This window comes from Phyllobates terribilis, unplaced genomic scaffold (genome assembly GCF_046119375.1).
Source record: "Phyllobates terribilis strain yellow unplaced genomic scaffold, ASM4611937v1 Scaffold_1__5_contigs__length_1240528914, whole genome shotgun sequence".
Classification (NCBI taxonomy): Eukaryota; Metazoa; Chordata; class Amphibia; order Anura; family Dendrobatidae; genus Phyllobates; species Phyllobates terribilis.
Window position 1 is genome coordinate 632985624 of NW_027362761.1, and position 16406 is coordinate 633002029.

The following is a 16406-nucleotide window of genomic DNA, read 5'->3' on the forward strand; positions in this document are numbered from 1 at the left end:
CATTTTATAATTTTTCTTCTTCCGCGCTCTGTTGTGGAGATATAGGGTGCCACAATTTCTGGTGCCAATTTTCTTCTCATTCAACTTGACGTTTCATTTTGTTCAACTCTGTGGACATGTACTTTCAACCCACTATGATGCTGTTCAATCATAAAAGGAATAAAATATAGCTTTTATTAAATATAGTTTAAAAAACACACATATGTACATATCCAGCACAGTAGACATGAAAACACATTGTTAGCAAATGTGTCCACAGTCACAGCACAAATACACAAAAACAGAAATGAATGTACCAGCCTATATTGTCTGCATGGATGGAGTAACAGGTTCAGTACAAATGGAAGCACGATTATACAGAAATAAATGTACACCAAGACCATATATATCAGAAAACATAATCAAATATTATTAATTACAACAATACAAAAAATATATAAAACATGTTAAAAATGGGAAACCACAAGATAAGATCCCTATAAACCATAGAAAACTATGATACCAGCAGGAGATGGATAAGTTAGACATATGTGGAATTGAGCGATAATCTAGATCATTTTCATGGAAAAGGCTGTTGTTTCATACTACTGCTGGGATTGTGGCGCCATCTTGTGGTTTCCCATGTTCAACATGTTTTAATAAGTCAAAATGTTTTTGCATTGTTGTAATGAATACAATTTGATATGTATTTTGATATATAATATATGGCTCTGGTATATATTTATTTCTGTATGATTGAATGAAAACATATTGGTAGGTGAACCAACTGGGACCCTAGTTGTCATGGATGACAGAGTGGGCCAAAAAGAGAAGCTGTCAGCACAAAATTGGAATTTAAAGTAAAGACATACTTTAGATGGTGCTGTAATATTGATTAAATTGATACCTTTGGTGAAGAAAGCCGCTTTGTTGTTCTTCTTTAAATCACCACGTCAGTGTTTTTTTTTATTACAGCGCTGGAGTGGTGCTTCTAATCTAAGGTCCCTGCCCCCAATCTTTTTGTTACCAGCCGCCGTCTTCACCTTCTATCAGCGCCGCTCCAGTCGTCTTCTGCAGTTTGTGACCTGCCGGATCGCTCCAGTGTTTGCTGGACAATCCGGAGGTCAATTTTCAATGCAAGATCTTATGACTATTACCTTTTGACTTCCGATCAGTCAGAAGTTGCGGTCACAAGGTGGCGCCGCGGGACTAGAGCATCGTCGATGAAAGGTGAGGACGACGGCGGGTAAGTATTATACTAGGGTCAGGGACCTTAGATTAGCACTGCAATAATAAAAACCTGCTGGAGTGGTGCTTTAATCCCCATTTGAAGTTTTCTTCTAATCAGATCTCGTTCACAGGGGCTGGACTGTACACTCTGTCTTCTCCTCCCTGTCTGTGATTCCCGGCCCCTCTGGTCTGTGAATAATAGGACCCTGCTTTTTCAGTGACCTTCCTGCTATTTTCGAAATCTCGCACCATCATTACCATGGGCAGCGAATGCGCAGATTGAGTTTTCAGCTCAATGACATCTTTTAGAGATGACTACATGCGCTGCCCATGGCAATGATAGAGCCATGTTATTGTAGGTCAGCCGGTAACTTAATCTGCGCCTGGGCCTTCCATGGCAAAGACAGTGTGAAATCTCAGCAGAGCAGGAAGGTGACTGAAGAATCACTACTCTGACAACCCCTTCTCCATCACTATGTTTCCCCCAAATATATTAACCCCTTCATGACTGGAGCATTTTCCGTTTTTGCGTTTTCGTTGTTTGCTCCCCTTGTTCCCAGAGCCATAACTTTATTATTTCTCTCTCAATATGGCCGTGTGAGGGCTTATTTTTTGTGGGACAAGTTTTACTTTTGAACGACATCATTGGTTTTATCATATCATGTACTGGAAAACGGGAAAAAAAAATCCAAGTGCTGTGAAATTGCAAAAACAGTGCAATTCCACAGGTTTTTTTTTTTTTTTTACCACGTTTACTGAATGCTAAAACTGACCTGCCATTATTATTCTCCAGGTCATTACGAGTTCGTAGACACCAAACATGTATAGGTTCTTCTTTATTTAAGTGATGAAAAAAATTTCAAAGTTTGCTAAAAAAAAAAAAAAAAGGCACCATTTTCCAAGACCCCTAGTGTCTCCATTTTTTGGGATCTTTGATCGGGTGAGGGCTTATTTTTTGCGCGCCGAGCTGATGCCATTTTGGGGTAGATCCAATGTTTTGATCGCCTGTTATTGCATTTTATTGCAATGTTGCGGCGACCAAAAAAAAACGTAATTCTGGCATTTAGAATTTTTTTCTTGTTACGCCGTTTACCGATCGGATTAATTTTTTTTCATATTGATCGGGAGATTCTGAACGCGGCAATACCAAATATGTGTATGTGTTTTTTTGTTATTTTTTAATTGTTTTATTTTAAATGGGGCGAAAGGGGGATGATTTAAACTTTTTTATATTTTTTTAACATTATTAAAACTTTTTTTTTTTTTACTTTTTGCTTGCTTCAATAGTCTTCATGGGAAACTAGAAACAGCACTTGCCTGATCGGCTCTGCTACATACAGGCAATGAGCAGATCGCCTCTGTGTAGCACAAATGCTCACTTGCTATGGGCTCATAGCAATCTGGCCATGACCATCACTGGGGTCATGCGAACCAATCGGTGATCCATGATCATGTAAAAGACGCGCTTCCGGCGTGGTTAAATGGCGCTGTCAGAGATTGACAGCAGCATTTAGCTAGTTAACAGCCGCGGGTGGATCGCGATTCCACCCGCTGCTGTTGCGGGCACATGTCAGCTGTATCGATGAGGTTGATGATCCGGGGGTTATGACGTGGTGTGTACTATTACGTACCACGTCATAAAGAGGTTAATAACCTCTATACTCACCTCTTGGTGTCGGCATTAGCTCTCCCGGGGCTCCTGTAACATAACTTCATTCCCACAGTCCTGACCGAAATGTCATGCCCACTGAGAAGGTCAGAACTGTGCCAGCGTGGTCACTTGACTGTGCCGACTTCTCCCTAACTGTATGTTTTTCTGGCTTATTCCTCTGTAGGGTATCCAAATTTTGGAGCGTAAGACATATGGCTGGACCCGTAGTGTGGTTCAAATTATTGTAACATTACTGCCATTGGAATCGTGCCCTCGACCTCATTTCTAGGTTGGTGCACTTCTAAGTCATGTGAATCCACAGTGTATTAAAATGAACCGGTTGTGTGAAAAACCGCTATTAACCTGCCGATATGGGTTTAATCTGCAGGGAAATAGCATTCTGACCATGTGTTGCCACTGCACTAGGAGCCTGTCTGCCGGGAGGAAATTAACTTTATCCCCCGGAAGCCTCCCGCTTTCAGTCATAGGGGTGTAAACTGTAACAATGCGTGCCCAGGATGGGTTGCATTTTGAAATATGTAAAGGCGGCCATCTTGGATAACTTTTTTGGAAAATCCTTTTAAATGGAACTTATCTGGCCAAATCACTGACTGTGGCCTCCAATGTGAAATCAAGCAGTGATGTCAACACTTGTGAATTATTAGGTAGCATCATTATTCACAGTAGAGGCTTAAAGCGGATCTATTCCTCCTGCTGCTGAGATCTCACACTTCTCAGTACAAGCTGCAGCTGCAAGTCAGGTTGGGTGGAGATTAAAAACACTACAGCTTCTGAGCTCTCTAACTCTGTAGGTGGACTCATAAAAATGACCATCCTATTATATCAGTATCATACAGCCATTCTGACCTGTTTCGCTAGGTTTAAGCCATCTATCTAACAATGTATATGATTTGAATTGTGGAATCCGTTGACAGATCCACTGTAAAGAGGACACACCACTCTTTTTTTGCATATACCACTCTTGTTCTCAGTATCTGTCATCACGAATGTCCAAGAGGTTCCAGAAATGAATCTAAAGGTTTGCCATCCCTTATGATTTCATGCCTATACTTGTGGCATCACCACTGTTTGTGGAGCCTTAAAGGGAGTCTGTCGGAAGGATCAACCAACCTAAGCCGTCTATGTGGCGTGTAGGTCATAGAAAGTTGAATACAATGATACCTTCATGTCTGCGATCTGATGTCATATTCCAGAGAAATTCACATTTTCTTAATATGTAAATGAGCTGTGGGTCGGACGTGGATCTCCCTGAGAATCTGCCTCCAGAGTTTATTGAGCTTATTTTAAATGAAAGGACACATTACCAGTGTGAGAGATGTAGATCAGGAGAGCAGACTGTCAGTCATTACATGTCTCACACTGGTAACAGAACCTTTCATTCAAATTGAACTCTGGAGTCAGATTCTCCAGGAGATCTATGTTGGGGCCATGATTAAGAGCTCGTGTAGACCGTTGTGCTAACATGTTTTAAATTTTACTTTTTCATGTTTTAATCTACAAATAAATGTGATGTTTTAATGAATTTTGTGGTTGCTGGATTTTCCACTTTTTTTCACAGCTCATTTACATATTAAGAAAAATGTAGATTTCTTTGGAATAAGCCATCAGATCGCAGATATCAAGGTATCAATTTAGTTAGCTTCCTATGACGTACATGCCCATATAGACGGCTTAGGAGGGTTGATCCTACTGACAGATTCCCTTTAAATGGTACAGTGATAAAGTGTAGTTAGATTATATATATATATATATACACTGTGCAGACCAAAAGTTTGGACACACCTTTTCACTTAAAGATTTCTCTGTATTTTCATGACTATGAAAATTGTACATTCACACTGAAGGCATCAAAACTATGAATTAACACATGTGGAATTATATACTTAACAAAAAAGTGTGAAACAACTGAAAATATGTCTTATATTCTAGGTTCTTCAACGTAGCCACCTTTTGCTTTGATGACTGCTTTGCACACTCTTGGCATTCTCTTGTTGAGCTTCAAGAGGTACTCACCGGAAATGGTTTTCACTTCACAGGTGTGCCCTGTCAGGTATAATAAGTGGGATTTCTTGCCTTATAAATGGGGTTGGGACCATCAGTTGTGTTGTGCAGAAGTCTGATGGATACACAGCTGATAGTCCTACTGAATAAACGGTTAGAATTTGTATTATGGCAAGAAAAAAGCAGCTAAGTAAATAAAAACGAGTGGCCATCATTACTTTAAGAAATGAAGGTTAGTCAGTGCGAAAAATTGGGAAAACTTTGAAAGTGTCCCCAAGTGCAGTTGCAAAAACCATCAAGCGCCACAAAGAAACTGGCTCACATGAGGACCGCCCCAGCAAAGGAAGACCAAGAGTCACCTCTGCTTCTGAGGATAAGTTTATCCAAGTCACCAGCCTCAGAAATCGCAGGTTAACAGCAGCTCAGATTAGAGACCAGGTCAATGCCACACAGGGTTCTAGCAGCAGACACATCTCTACAACAACTGTTAAGAGGAGACTTTGTGCAGCCGGACTTCATGGTAAAATAGCTGCTAGGAAACCACTGCTAAGGACAGGCAACAAGCAGAAGAGACTTGTTTGGGCAAAAGAACAAAAAGAATGGACATTAGACTAGTGGAAATCTGTGCTTTGGTCTGATGAGTCCAAATTTGAGATCTTTGGTTCCAACCACCGTGTATTTGTGCGACACAGAAAAGGTGAACGGATGGACTCTACATGCCTGGTTCCCACCATGAAGCATGGAGGAGGAGGTGTGATGGTGCCGGGGTGCTTTGCTGGTGACACTATTGGGGATTTATTCAAAATTGAAGGCATACTGAACCAGCATGGCTACCACAGCATCTTGCAGCGGCATGCTATTCCATCCGATATGCATTTAGTTGGACCATCATTTAGTTTTCAACAGGACAATGACCCCAAACTCACCTCACTGGCCTCCACAGTTACCAGACCTGAACCCAATCGAGATGGTTTGGGGTGAGCTGGACGGCAGAGTGAAGGCAAAAGGGCCAACAAGTGCTAAGCATCTCTGGGAACTCCTTCAAGATTGTTGGAAGACTACCTCTTGAAGTTCATCAAGAGAATGCCAAAAGTGTGTAAAGCAGTCATCAAAGCAAAAGGTGGCTACTTTGAAGAACCGATTATAAGACATATTTTCAGTTGTTTCACACTTTTTTGTTAAGTATATAATTCCACATGTGTTAATTCATAGTTTCGATGCCTTCAGTGTGAATGTACAATGTACAATTTTCATAGTTATGAAAATATAGAAAAATCTTTAAAGGAGAAGGTGTGTCCAAACTTTTGGTCTGTACTGTATATATATAATTTAGAAAAAAAAAATTATATAATATAATGCAGGGTGGGCCATTTAGCCATTTATATGGATACACCTAAATTAAATGTGAATGGTTGGTGATATCAACTTCCTGTTTGTGACACATTAGTATATGGGAGGGGGAAAACTTTTCCAGATTGGTGGTGACCATGGCGGCCATTTCGAAGTCGGCCATTTTGGATCCAACTTTATTTTTTTCAATGGGAAGAGGGTCATGTGACACATCAAACTTATTGATAAGTTCATAAGAAAAACAATGATGTGCTTGGTTTTAACGTAACTTTATTCTTTCATGAGTTTTTTACAAGTTTTTTACAAGTTTATGACCACTTATAAAATGTGTTCAAAGTGCTGCCCATTGTGTTGGATTGTCAATGCAACCCTCTTCTTCCACTCTTGACACATTGATAGCAGCACCGCAGAAGAAATGCTAGCACAGGCTTCCAGTATCCGTTGTTTCAGATGCTGCACATCTCGTATCTTCCCAGCATAGACAGTTGCCTTCAGATGACCCCAAAGATAAAAGTCTAAGGGGGTCAGATCAGGAGACCTTGGTGGCCATTCAACTGGCCCACGATGACCAATCCACTTTCCAGGGAACTGTTCATGTAAAAATGCTCGGACCTGACACCCATAATGTGGTGGTGCACCATCTTGTTGGAAAAACTCAGGGAACTTGCCACCTTCAGTGCATAAAGAGGGCAACACATCATCTTGTAGCAATTTCAAATATCCAGTGGCATTCAGGTTTCCATTGATGAAGAATGGCCCCACTATCTTTGTACCCCATATACAACACCATACCATCAAGATACGAGATGTGCAACATCTGAAACAACGGATACTGGAAGCCCGTGCTAGCATTTCTTCAGCGGTGCTGCTATCAATGTGTCAAGAGTGGAAGAAGAGGGTTGCATTGATAATCCAACACAATGGGCAGCACTTTGAACACATTTCATAAGTGGTCATAAACTTGTAAAAAAATCATGAAATAATAAATAAAACCAAGCACACCATTGTTTTTCTTATGAAATTCTCAATAAGTCTGATGTGTCACATGACCCTCTTCCCATTGAAAAAAATAAAGTTGGATCCAAAATGGCTGATTTCAAAATGGCCACCATGGTCATCACCCATCTGGAAAAGTTTTCCCCCTCTCATATACTAATGTGCCACAAACAGGAAGTTGATATCACCAACCATTCCCATTTAATTTAGGTGTATCCATATAAATGGCCCACCCTGTATATACACTGCTCAAAAAAATAAAGGGAACACTCAAATAACACATCCTAGATCTGAATGAATGACATATTCTCATTGAAAACTTTGTTCTCTACAAAGCTGAATGTGCTGACAACAAAATCACACAAAAATCATCAATGGAAATCAAATTTATTAACCAATGGAGGCCTGCATTTGGAGTCACCCTCAAAATGAAAGTGGAAAAACACACTACAGGCTGATCCAACTTTGATGTAATGTCATTAAAACAAGTCAAAATGAGGCTCAGTATTGTGTGTGGCCTCCACGTGAGTGTATGACCTCCCTGCAACGCCTGGGCATGCTCTTGATGAGGTTGCGGATGGTCTCCTGTGGGATCTCCTCCCAGACCTGGACTAAAGCATCTGCCAACTCCTGGACAGTCTGTGGTGCAACGTGACGTTCGTGGATGGAGCGAGACATGATGTCCCAGATGTGCTCAATCAGATTCAGGTCTGGGGAACGGGTGGGCCAGTCCATAGCTTCAATGCCTTCATCTTGCTGGAACTGCTGACACACTCCAGCCACATGAGGTCTGGTATTGTCCTGCATTAGGAGGAACCCAGGGCCAACCGCACCAGCATATGGTCTCACAATGAGTCTGAGGATCTCATCTTGGTACCTAATGGCAGTCAAGCTACCTCTGGCGAGCACATGGAGGGCTGTGTGGCCCTCCAAAGAAATGCCACCCCACACCATTACTGACCCACTGCCAAACCGGCCATGCTGAAGGATGTTGCAGGCAGCATATCGCTCTCCATGGAGTCTCCATGTCTGTCACATGTGCTCAGTTTGAACCTGCTTTCATCTGTGAAGAGCACAGGGCGGTAGTGGCGACTTTGCCAATCCTGGTGTTCTGTGGCAAATGCCAAGCGTCCTGCACGGTGTTGGGCTGTGAGCACAACCCCCATCTGTGGACGTTGGGCCCTCATACCACCCTCATGGAGTCGGTTTCTAACTGTTTGTGCAGACACATGCACATTTGTGGCCTTCTGGAGGTCATTTTGCAGGGCTCTGGCAGTGCTCCTCCTGTTCCTCCTTGCACAAAGGCGGAGGTAGCAGTCCTGCTGCTGGGTTGTTGCCCTCCTACGGCCCCCTCCATGTCTCCTAGTGTACTGGTCTGTCTCCTGGTAGCGCCTCCAGCCTCTGGACACTACGCTGACAGACACGGCAAACCTTTTTGCCGCAGCTCGCATTGATGTGCCGTCCTGGATGAGCTGCACTACCTGAGCCACTTCTGTGGGTTGTAGAGTCCATCTCATGCTACCACGAGTGTGAAAGCACAACCAACATTTGAAAGTGACCAAAACATCAGCCATAAAGCATTGGTACTGAGATGTGGTCTGTGGTCCCCACCTGCAGAACCACTCCTTTATTGAGGGTGTCTTGATAATTGCCAATAATTTCCATCTATTGTCTATTCCATTTACACAACAGCATGTGAAATTGATTGTCAATCAGTGTTGCTTCCTAAATGGACAGTTTGATTTCATACAAGTTTGATTTACTTGGAGTTATATTCTGTTGTTTAAGTGTTCCCTTTATTTTTTTGAGCAGTATATTTCATGAAGACACAGGCAGCACTCCACTCTTCAGTGAAAAATGGTGATTTATTGACACATAGTCATTGCAGTGGCAACGTTTCGTTCCTAGTGAGGAACTTTTTGTAGGCACTTTCCATGTCTACAGATCGGTGTGGGTCGGGGCCGGCAAAAATGGAAAGTGCCTACAAAAGTATACATACAAAGAATGAATTCAAAGTTGAGTTACTTTTCAAGAATTAATTAACGGGTTTGTCTCGGAGATAATTCCCGCACAATTCCTATCACTCCCAATGTCCTGCATGCCAAAGGGCAATTGAGCTCCTGACATTTGATCCTGCAGCATGGCTGAGTTACTCACACAACCTGTGTGAATTCCCATGCTGCAAGCAGATCCAGCAATCTGACTGGCTTCAGAGCAATGCTTGCAAGCCCACTAACCTTACCTATGAAACCGGACACCTCTGATAGACTACAGACATACCTTCCAACTTTTGAATAAGAAAGAGGGACACGCCCTATGGTGCACATAGTGTGCCAAGCTAATTTCTGCTTTCCACCAAGCCAGTACCCTAACCTTGCCCAGTTATTTATATGTGCCCACACCAAAATATTGCTCTTAGTAAAGCCCTTAGTGTATCCACACAGCTTGGTAAGACTTTCCTTGCCCCAAAAATGTCCTTCACTCACAGTATGATGCCCCCCAGCTTTTCACACAGTTAGAGGCCCCCATAGTACATTGCCACACATGCAGTCTGATGCTACATCAGCACACACAAATCTGTCAAATCAACACGCAAATACTCAACTCTCCTACAACATCCACACATTTCCTGTGTATTTCTCCTCTTCTCCTACAACAGGCACACATTGCCTGTGTCCTGCTCCTCTTGACCTACAACAGGCACACTTTGCCTGTGTCACGTTCCTCTTGTCCTACAACTTCCACACATTGCCTGTGTCCTGCTCCTCTTGTCCTACAACTTCCATACATTGCCTGTGTCCTGCTCCTCTTCTCCTACAACAGCCACACCTTGTCTGTGTCCTGCTCCTCTTCTCCTACAACAGCCACACATTGACTGTATCCTGCTCCTCTTCTTCTACAACAGCCACACATTGCCTGTGTCCTGCTCCTCTTCCTTTACAACAGCCACACCTTGTCTGTGTCCTGCTCCTCTTCTCCTACAACACTTACACGTTGCCTGTGTTCTGCTCCTCTTCTCCTACAACACTCACACATTGCCTGTGTCCTGCTCTTCTCCTACAACAGCCACACATTGCCTGTGTCCTGCTCATTTTCTTCTACAACAGCCACACATTGCCTGTGTCCTGCTCCTCTTCCTCTACAACACTCACAACTTGTCTGTTTCCTGCTCCTCTTCTCCTACAACAGCCACACATTGCCTGTGTCCTGCTCTTCTTGTCCTACAACAGGCACACATTGCCTGTGTCCTGCTCCTCTTGTCCTAAACAGGCACACATTGCCTGTGTCCTGCTCCTCTTGTCCTACAACATCTACACATTGCCTGTGTCCTGCTCATTTTCTCCTACAACAGCCACACTTTGCATGTGTCCTGCTCCTCTTCTCCTACAACAGCCACACCTTGCCTGTGTCCTGCTCCTCTTCTCCGCTGCCTAGTCACGGGACACGAGAATGTCTTGTGACCAGAAGGTCCAGGCAGGGCTTTCTATGATTACACAAGTGGTCAAAATTGTTGGTACTCCTCGTTTATTGAAAGAAAAACCCACATTGGTCACAGAAATAACTTGAATCTGACAAAAGTAATAATAAATTAAAAATATATGAAAATGAACAAATGAAAGTCAGATCTTCATTTTCAACCCTGCTTCCACATAATTTAGAAAAAAAATTAAACTCATGAAATAGGCCTGAACAGAAATGATGGTACCCCTGAAAATAATGTGACAAAAGGAACATGTTAAATCAAGTTGTGTCCACTAATTAGCATCACGGGTGTTTACAATCTTGTAATCAGTCAGTGGGCCTGTATATAGGGCTACAGATTGTGCTGTTTGGTGACATGGTGTGTACCACACTCAACATGGACCAGAGGAAGAATAGGAAAGAGTTGTCTCAGGAGATTAGAAAGAAAATTATTGACAAGCATGTTAAAGGTAAAGGTTATAAGACCATCTCCAAGCAACTTGATGTTCCTGTGACTATAGTTGCACATATTATTCAGAAATTTAAGATCCATGGGACTGTAGCCAACCTCCCTGGAAGTGGCCGCAGGAGGAAAATTGATGACAAATCAAAGAGACGGATAATACGAATGGTAACAAAAGAGCCCAGGATAACTTCTAAAGAGATTAAAGGTAAACTTCAAGATCAAGGAACATCAGTGTCAGATCGCACCATCCGTCGTTGTTTGATCCAAAGTGGACTTCATGGGAGACGACCAAGGAGAACACCATTGTTGAAACAAAATCGTTAAAAAGCCAGACTGGAATTTGCCAAACTACATGTTGACAAGCCACAAAGCTTCTGGGAGAATGTCCTATGGACAGATGAGACAAAAATGAAAGTTTTTGGCAAGGCACATCAGCTCTATATTCACAGACAGAAAAATGAAGCATATCAAGAAAAGAACACTGTCCCTACTGTGAAACATGAAGAAGGCTCTGTTTTGTTCTGGGGCTACTTTGCTGCATCTGGCACAGAGTGTCTTGGATCTGTGCAGGGTACAATGAAATCTCAAGACTATCAAGGGACTCTAGAGAGAAATGTGCTGCCCACTGTCAGAAAGCTTGGTCTCAGTCGCAGGTCATGGGTCTTGCAACAGGATAATTACCCAAAACACACAACTAAAAACACCCAAGAATGGCTAAGAGGAAAACATTGGACTATTCTGAAGTGGCCTTCTATGAGCTCTGACCTAAATCCTATTGAGCATCTTTGGAAAGAGCTGAAACATGCCGTCTGGAAAAGTCAACCTTCAAACACGAGACAACTGGAGGAGTTTGCTCATGAGGAGTGGGCCAAAATACCTGTCGAGAGGCGCAGAAGTCTCATTGACAGTTACAGGAATGGTTTGATTGCAGTGATTGCCTCAAAAGGTTGTTCAGCAAAATATTAAGTTAAGAGCACAATCATTTCTGTCCAGGCCTATGTCATGAGTTTAATTTTTTTATTCTGTGGAAGCAGGGTTGAAAAGCAATGACTGACTTTCATTTGTTCATTTTCATAGATTTTTAATTTATTATTACTTTTATCAGATTCAAGTTATTTCTGTGACCATTGTGGGTTTTTCTTTCATTAAACGAGGGGTACCAACAATTTTGACCACGTGTGTCTATAGACTGATGGGTGGAGGAAGGAGCTGATGCTTCCCTGTGCCATTTTTAAAGCCACCTGTATCTGTGACATTAGGACACAAATACAGTTGAAGTCGGGACATATTCCCGACCTCCCAGAATAGCGGGACAGCTCCCTAAATTTGAGACAGTCCCCTGGGTCTGGGAAGGTTGAGGGGTATGTACAGAGGTGGCTGGTACACTAGGCAATGTGCGTAAACTATAGAATTAAAAATCCTTCCATTCTTGAGAGCAGAAAGTTTTTTTAAAAAAAGAAGCAAATTGATTGCAAGGTTGCTTGTTTTTAAAAGCACTTTGCAATTTTATCCATATATCTTTATGAGAAAACCCCCTTTAAAGGTAACCTGACAGCTGATCCATTATTACCCCCCCCCCCCCCATTTTGACTGCAGAATAGAACTGTCATGTGTACTTACAATTGCTCATTTTGCCCCTTTACCTAGCTAATTCTTCTCTTTTCCATTAGGTCTATGACATTGTGATTAAAAACTGACTAGCTGAATCCTTCTCTGCTCTAGTCATGAGTCACTGCAAAAGTCCCTGGCAGGAGGAGGAGGAAGCAGCTGGGTCAGAAGTTGAAGAGGGGGATGACAAATCCAGGAAAAAGAGACTTCCTGTTTCTACATAGAGCCGAGAAAAGAGAAGAATTAGCTGTATAAGGCCAAAATGAGCAATTGTAAGTACACAGTGCTATATAGTATGATGACTGCAATATATTAAGAGGATAAAAACTTTGACGGCAGTGCCTCTTTTAGAACCTTATTATTAGGAGGCTGATAATGTGCTGCTAGTACATTATACGGGTTATTCCTCTTGACACGTTTTTGATATGCAGCACGATGTAGGGGCAAAGACTTATTCTAGCGATGTGTCACTTACTGAGCTGCTTGCTGCAGTTTTCATACAATCACTGTTTTATCTGTTGCTGATCTAACAGTTCTCTGAATGGTGAGCTCTCAATAACCCTGCGCAAACCACTGATTGGCAACTTTCTGCGTGCATAACCAGAAAGCTGTTAATCAGTGGTGGGAGCGAGGTTACATAGAAAAGAAAGACTACATGGCACAGTTAGTCCTAAAGTGATAATATCTTGCTAATAATGCACTAATTTTATTGAAACAACAATAATCAGCCCAGTAAGTGACACATTGCTGTAATCAGGGTCTACGTCCCTACACCATGATGCTCTCAGATTACATAACAAAAACCTGGTGACAGATTTCCTCTATGGGGATTAATACAAAAACATTAATACAAAAACTTTGCTTTTTGACATAATATCCTTTATTTCTCTCTTGCAGAAATTCATAGGACCTGAAGTATTAGAAACTAAAGAGTATGAAGCTGTCAAGAGACCTGACATTGCTTCTTTGGTAGATGCCCCATGTCTGTTAGATGACAATGACCTGATGTACACCAGATTCCGGTAATTATCTGATCTTATTACTTTCAAAATTAATCTGTCATTAGATTTATCCTCTTCAAAGCAACGGAGACCCTGATTCCAGCGTTCTACTGGTTATCTAAACAATGAGCTCAATCACACACACACATATACGTTTATATATATACATACATACATACACATATATGTGTATATATTTATATACACACATATATGTGTATGTGTGTATATATATATGACTCGCCCCCTGGGCCGTGGGGCACGCGGAACCGGGCAGTAGGGAGACGCTGGGAGTAGTAGTGGTGGCCCGGTCCCGCGGCTCAAGGTGGTCAGACCAATGTTAGTCTGCTACGTGCTTTAGATAATGTCTGACTACGCCACCCGTGGATTGCGGTTATTAGGAACCGCCGCTGCAGGGCAGACCGCTGGGGCTGATGATGTATGCAGCTGGGATGATGTGACTCCCCACGGGAAGAGTGAGGCCCCAGGGCAGTGTAGTGGATGGTGGGAGTGATGGTAGTGAGAGTCCCAGTGCTGATAGTGCTGGAGGCGCGAAGGAACACACAGACAACAAGTTACAGTCCAGGGTCTTTACTCGCAGTTCATGTGCTCCGGGTCACTTCGGCACCAGTAGTGACCGCCCGAGCCGTGCTGCGTCCACCAGGTGTGGGGCTCGGTCAACTCCCAGGCAGTTCAGAAGTATGGCTCAGGACCCCCTTTTGTCCTTTCTCTGGCCTGCCTCACCAGTGACCCACTTTTGTCCAGCTGCCGCGGACTTGTGCGGTTAAACGTGGGCCCCGTCCTCCGCTGTCCTATATGGTGCCTTCCTAGCAGGTTTGATGAGGTGTCGCACCAATAAATGATCACGACGACCGGTCTTTGGCTGAGGGTAGTTTCTCCTCCACCAACTTGGGATCCGGTACCCTTAATCTGCCTGACCCTTCACCCTGTATTCTCGTGGGTTCTTAGTGTCCCTTCCACCTTCTTGTTCCTGAGCCCTTCTGTTTCTCTCTCTTCTCCTTCTCTCCTGTTCTGTCTTCTCCTCCTTCCCTTGGCCTCTTCTCCAGGCTCACTTCTCCTTCTCCTCTCAGGCTCCGGCCTCTTCTCTAGGCCTGCCTCTGGAGCAGCACTCAGCCTGAGCTGCTGCTCCCTGTCAGCTCTCCTCACAGACTGCACCCAGATCTAAGATGGTGCCCACCTTTTATACCTCCCTCTAGCCATGAGCCCAGGTGACCAGCAACCAATGGGCTCCTTCCTACGCTCAGGAACCAACCCCTATCTGCCCCTACAGCACTGGGTGTTCCACCCCCCTCCCCACTCCAGACAGGGACATAGTCGGTCGTGCCTGCACTTCTGTCTAGTGGGAGCACCGTTGAGCTGTCCCTCGGAAATGGGGTGTGTGTGCTGTATGCAGCTAACTGAGCCCTGGTCCACACTCCATCCTTACCCGGGAGTGGAATATCACACCTCTGGCAGAGGTGCAATACCCCTGTAGCGGCCGAACCCTCGGGGCGCTACATATATATATATGTATATATATATATATATATACACACACACACACACATATATATATATATAGTACAGACCAAAAGTTTGGACACACCTTCTCATTTAAAGATTTTTCTGTATTTTCATGACTATGAAAATTGTACATTCACACCGAAGGCATCAAAACTATGAATTAACACAAGTGGAATTATATACTTAACAAAAAAGTGTGAAACAACTGAAAATATGTCTAATATTCTAGGTTCTTCAAAGTAGCCACCTTTTGCTTTGATGACTGCTTTGCACACTCTTGGCATTCTCTTGATGAGCTTCAAGAGGTAGTCACCGGAAATGGTCTTCCAACAATCTTGAAGGAGTTCCCAGCGATGCTTAGCACTTGTTGGCCCTTTTGCCTTCACTCTGCGGTCCAGCTCACCCCAAACCATCTCGATTGGGTTCAGGTCTGGTGACTATGGAGGCCTGGTCATCTGGCGTAGCACCCAATCACTCTCCTTCTTGGTCAAATAGCCCTTTGTCCTGTTGAAAGAAAAAATGATGGTCCAACTAACCGCAAACCGGATGGAATAGCATGCCGCTGCAAGATGCTGTGGTAGCCATGCTGGTTCAGTATGCCTTCAATTTTGAATAAATCCCCAACAGTGTCACCAGCAAAGCACCCCCACACCATCACACCTCCTCCTCCATGCTTCACGGTGGGAACCAGGCATGTAGAGTCCATCCGTTCACCTTTTCTGCGTCACACAAAAACACAGTGGTTGGAACCAAAGATCTCAAATTTGGACTCATCAGACCAAAGCACAGATTTCCACTGGTCTAATGTCCATTCCTTGTGTTCTTTAGCCCAAACAAGTCTCTTCTGCTTGTTGCCTGTCCTTAGCAGTGGTTTCCTAGCAGCTATTTTACCATGAAGGCCTGCTGCACAAAGTCTCCTCTTAACAGTTGTTGAAGAGATGTGTCTGCTGCTAGAACTCTGTGTGGCATTGACCTGGTCTCTAGTCTGAGCTGCTGTTAAACTGCGATTTCTGAGGCTGGTGACTCGGATAAACTTATCCTCAGAAGCAGAGGTGACTCTTGGTCTTCCTTTCCTGGGGCGGTCTTCATGTGAGCCAGTTTCTTTGTAGCGCTTGGT

The 16406-nt window shown here is 43.3% G+C and overlaps 1 pseudogene; it reads left to right on the forward strand.

The window, feature by feature from the left end:
* Positions 1–16406, forward strand: part of LOC141154860 (mitochondrial fission regulator 2-like) — a 78770-nt pseudogene that overhangs the window by 38022 nt on the left and 24342 nt on the right.